We start from the raw sequence: 5,744 nt of genomic DNA, 5'->3' as shown, positions 1-5,744 counted from the left end.
CTCTTTACCAGTCTCTTTACCGGTCTCTTTACCAGTCTCTTTACTGTGTCTTTACCGGTGTCTTTACCGGTCTCTTTACCGGTCTCTTTACCAGTCTCTTTACCGGTCTCTTTACCGGTCTCTTTACCAGTCTCTTTGCCGGTCTCTTTGCCGGTCTCTTTGCCGGTCTCTTTACCAGTCTCTTTACCGGTCTCTTTACCGGTCTCTTTACCAGTCTCTTTACCAGTCTCTTTGCCAGTCTCTTTACCGGTCTCTTCACCAGTCTCTTTGCCAGTCTCTTTGCCGGTCTCTTTACCAGTCTCTTTACAGGTCTCTATGCCGGTCTCTTTACCAGTCTCTTTGCCAGTCTCTTTTCTGCATGGACAATAAAAGTGCTGCAAGTCCTGTGCAGGCCAGGTGGCACATTAAAAATACAGGTTTAGCCTACTATTTAGCCTACTATAGCCTACTATTAGTGTTATATAGCCTAGTATTAGTGTTATGTAGCCTAATAGTAGTGTTATGTAGCCTAGTAGTAGTGGTATGTAGCCTAGTAGTAGTGGCATATAGCCTGCTAGTAGTAGTGTTATATAACCTATTTATTAGTGTTATGTAGACTAATATTCGTGGTATATAGCCTAGTATTATTGTTAGCTAGCCTTTCTCGCCCCAGGGTTCCGCTAGCGGAACACCCACAACATTCCGCTCCCTCCGCAGGGCGCAAAATTCAAAGAATATTTTTTAGAAATATATAACTTCCACACATTAACAAGTCCAATACAGCAAATGAAAGATAAACATCTTGTGAATCCAGCCAACATGTCCGATTTTATAAATCACAGTTTTACATTGCAGCTACAATCCCAAATAGCACCGAAGCAGCCAGAATAATTATAGAGAGCAACGTGAAATAAATAAATACTCATCATAAAACATTTATGAAAAATACATGGTGTACAGCAAATGAAAGATAAACATATTGTGAATCCAGGCAATATTTCCGATTTTTTTAAGTGTTTTACAGCGAAAACACAACATAGAAATATATTAGCTTACCACAATAGCCAACACACAACCGCATTTATTCACCGCAAAGATAGCTTTAGCAAAAACCAGCAATAGATATAAAATAAATCACTAACCTTTGGACAACTTCATCAGATGACAGTCTTATAACATCATGTTACACAAAATTTTTATGTTTTGTTCTAAAATGTGCATATTTGAGGTATAAATCGTAGTTTTACATTTAGAGCTGAAAACCGTGGTTATACATTGTGAAAATGTAGGAACTTTTTCCCAGAATGTCCGGATATATTTCTGACACTCACCTAATCTGACCAAATAACTCATCATAAACTTTACATAAAAATACTTGTTGTATGGCAAATGAAAGATACACTGGTTCTTAATTTAATGCAACCGCTGTGTTAGATTTTTTAAAATAACTTTAGTACGACATACAGCTTGCGTTATTCCGAGACAGCGCCCGCTAAAAGGGCGGAGAACTAGGGACTAAACATTTCACACAAAAATACGAAATAACATCATAAATTGTTCTTACTTTTGCTGAGCTTCCATCAGAATCTTGTACAACGTTCGACGTTCGAAAAGTTAAATGACGAGACAGAGACATTCATGCGAGTAACCAGCCTTGTTCTGTACATCATGACACTCCCGGGTGTCTCAAGCACCCCGGTATAAATACATGCGTTGCAGTAATGAACATTTACCAACAGATGGCATCACTGTGCCATCTTACACCCATAACAGAGTCCTTGATCTAGAATAAATCGTTGCTTGGTTTTAGAATGTCCTTTTCTCCTGTCAAATTAGCAACCTTAGCTAGCCAAGTGGCGCGAACATGTCCATCTTCTCTCGACGCAAACAACGGAAAACTCCAAAAGTCCCGATAAACGTTGAATAATCGGATAAAACTCGGTTGAAAAAACATACTTTACGATGATATTATCACATGTATCAAATAAAATCAGAGCCGGAGATATTAGCCGTGTATACCGAACGCTTTTCAGAAGGCAATCTGGGGTTTCTTCTCGCGCCTTCGAAGACAATGATATTTCCAGACCTGTCACTCCAAAAGCTCTTGTTCGACCTCAGATCAAGCTAGACACACCATTTCACCTCCCACTGCCTGTTGACATCTAGTGGAAGGCGTATGAAGTGCATGTATATCGATAGATATAAGCCAGTTGAATAGGCAGGCCCTGGAACAGAGCCTCGATTTCAGATTTTTCACTTCCTGTCTGGAAGTTTGCTGCAAAATGAGTTCTGTTTTACTCACAGATATAATTCAAACAGTTTTAGAAACTTGAGAGTGTTTTCTATCCAATAGTAATAATAATATGCATATTGTACGATCTAGAATAGAGTACAAGGCCATTTGGGCACGATTTTTTCCCAAAGTGAAAATAGCGCCCCCTACACACTAACAGGCTAGCCTAGTATTAGTGTTAGCTAGCCTAGCAGCGACATCTCATCAGGGCTAAAGATCCGGTTCAGAGCTATCTGTGTGTCCTAAGCATGTCAAGCCTCAGCTCCTCTCCCTCTCTCTCTCTCTCTCTCTCTCTCTGTCTGTCTCTCTCTCTCTGTGTGTCCATGTCAACCCGGTGGGATGCCTATTTGTGTCAGTCTGTCGTCTCTGTCTCTGTCTCTGTCTATGTCTCCCTCTCTCTCTCTATCTCTCTCTGTGTGTCCATGTCAACCCGGTGGGATGCCTATTTGTGTCAGTCTGTCGTCTCTGTCTCTCTCTCTCTCTCTCTCTCTGTCTCTCTCTCTCTCTCTCTCTCTCTCTCTCTCTCCATCTCTATCTCTCTCTCTCTCTCTCTCTCTCTCTGTGTGTCCATGTCAACCCGGTGGGATGCCTATTTGTGTCAGTCTGTCATCTCTCTATTTGTGTAAAAGCAAGTCTGCACGTCTCTTTCTTTCTGTTTTCAAGACAACGTGAAGTTGATCAGTTTCACCAAAAGTTGATCAGTTTGTTGAAACAGCAAAGACTTGTATTTCTTTATGTCGTGGCGTCTATCATCGAGCGACTGGCGTTCATGGTTGACATCTACGTTTGTCTGTAAAACAGTCTGGTCTATCAGCTGTGTTTGTTTGTGTTTATCAGCTGTCATTCTGTCTGTCTGTCTGGGTAGAACGTCCAGGACGGTGAGATTCTGACACATTTCACAGGCAGCCTGACTGATTCCTTCTCTTGTTTTCTGTCCTCTCCTTCTCCCCCTCCTCCTCCTCTCCCTCTCACCTCCCCCTCCCCTCCTCCTCCTCTCCCCCTCCCCTCCTCTCTCCCCCTCCTCCTCCTCCCCTCCTCTCCCTCTCCCCCCCTCATCTCTCCCCCTCCCCTCATCTCTCCCCCTCCCCTCCTCTCTCCCCCTCCTCCCTCTCCCCCTCTCATCTCTCCCCCTCCCCTCCTCTCTCCCCCTCCCCTCCTCTCTCCCCCTCCTCCTCCTCCCCTCCTCTCCCTCTCACCTCCCCCTCCCCTCCTCCTCCCCTCCTCCTCCTCCTCCCCTCCTCTCCCTCTCACCTCCCCCTCCCCTCCTCTCTCCCCCTCCTCCTCCCCTCCTCCCCCCCTCATCTCTCCCCCTCCCCCTCCTCTCTCCCCCTCCTCCCTCTCCCCCTCTCATCTCTCCCCCTCCCCTCCTCTCTCCCCCTCCCCTCCTCTCTCCCCCTCCTCCTCCTCCCCTCCTCTCCCTCTCACCTCCCCCTCTCCTCCTCCTCCCCTCCTCTCCCTCTCACCTCCCCCTCCCCTCCTTCCCCCCTCCTCCTCCTCCTCCCCTCATCTCCCTCTCACCTCCCCCTCCCCTCCTCTCTCCCCCTCCTCCTCCCCTCCTCCCCCCCCCTCACTCTCTCCCCCTCCACTCATCTCTCCCCCTCCCCTCCTCTCTCCCCCTCCCCTCCTCTCTCCCCACCAGTCTTCAGAACCCACCAGGAGGAAAGGCATTCCGGGTGTTTGCTGTGATCTGAATGTGCCGTGTTCTGACTGAGTGTTCCGTGTTCTGACTGAGTGTTCCGTGTTCTGACTGAGTGTTCCGTGTTGTGACTGAGTGTTCCGTGTTGTGACTGAGTGTTCCGTGTTCTGACTGAGTGTTCCGTGTTGTGACTGAGTGTTCCGTGTTGTGACTGAGTGTTCCGTGTTGTGACTGAGTGTTCCGTGTTGTGACTGAGTGTTCCGTGTTCTGACGGAGTGTTCCGTGTTCTGACGGAGTGTTCCGTGTTCTGACGGAGTGTTCCGTGTTCCGAAGGTCAGGGGCTCCATCTCTCCTCTCTCACCAAACACAGAATCCCTCATCTCTGCTGTCTGCAGGCTGAATGGGCCGTGAACACTCATCTCTGCTGTCAAAACCTGAAAATGACTGAAACGTTTTTCTGGCCTTTTCACTAGCCGCTAGGTCAGAGGACGTCTCCACGGAAACTATAGACATGTTTGACATTTAACACAGGTACGGGCAGCGCTGAATGAAGAGAGATGAGAGAGAGCAAGGCTGGTGCTCAGTGCAGTCAATGTTTTAATGTTTTCTGGTTCATTTTATAAACTGTATATATTTGACGTAATTGCTAGAATTACTTTAAACTGCAAAGTGCAGTACCAGTCAAAAGTCTGAACACACCTACTCATTCCAGGGTATTTCTTTATTTTTACTGCTTTCTACATTGTAGAATAAAAGTGAAGACATCAAAACTATGAAATAACACATATGGAAGCACGTAGTAACCAGAAAAGTGTTAAGCAAATTCAAAATATAATATATAAAATATATTTTAGATTCTTCAAAATAGCCACCCTTTCCCTTGATGACAGCTTTGCACACTCTCTCAACTAGCTTCACCTGAAATGCTTTTCCAACAGTCTTGAAGTTCTCACATATGCTGAGCATTTGTTGGTTGCTTTTCCTTCACTCTGCGGTCCAACTCATCCCAAACCATCTCAATTGGATTGAGGTTGGGTGATTGTGGAGGCCAGGTCATCTGATGCAGCACTCCATCACTCTCCTTCTTGGTCAAATAGCCCTTACACAGCCTGGAGGTGTGATGGGTCATTGTCCTGGTGAAAAACAAATGATAGTCCCACTAAGCCCAAACCAGATGGGATGGCGTATCACTGCAGAATGCTGTGGTAGCCATGCTGGTTAAGTGGGCCTTGAAATCTAAATAAATCACAGACAGTGTTACTAGGAAAGCACGATCACACCTCCTCCTCCATGCTTCACGGTGGGAACCAGACATGCAGAGATCATCCGTTCACCTACTCTGCTTCTCATAAAGACATGGCGGTTGAAACCAAAAATCTCAAATTGGGACTGATCCTACCAAAGGACAGATTTCCACCGGTCTAATGTCCATTGCTCGTGTTTGTTGGCCCAAGCAAGTCTCTTATTTTTAATTGTGTCCTTTATTAGCGGTTTCTTCACAGCAATTCAACGATGAAGGCCTGATTCACAGTCTCTGAACAGTTGATGTTGATGTGTTTGTGACTTGAACTTTGTGAAGCATTTATTTGGGCGTCAATTTCTGAGGCTGGTAACTCTAATGAACTTATCCTCTGCAGCAGAGGTAACTCTGGGTCTTCCATTCCTGTGGCGGTCCTCATGAGAGCCAGTTTCATCATAGCGCTTGATAGTTTTTGCGACTGCACTTGAAGAAACTTTCAAAGTTCTTGAAATGTTCCATATTGACTGACCTTCATGTCTTAAAGTAATGATGGCTGTAGTTTCTCTTCGTATATTTGAGCTGTTATTGGGATAATA

The sequence above is a fragment of the Salvelinus fontinalis genome, chromosome 7 (genome assembly GCF_029448725.1).
Source record: "Salvelinus fontinalis isolate EN_2023a chromosome 7, ASM2944872v1, whole genome shotgun sequence".
Classification (NCBI taxonomy): domain Eukaryota; kingdom Metazoa; phylum Chordata; class Actinopteri; order Salmoniformes; family Salmonidae; genus Salvelinus; species Salvelinus fontinalis.
Note: the sequence above shows the minus strand (reverse complement) of the source record.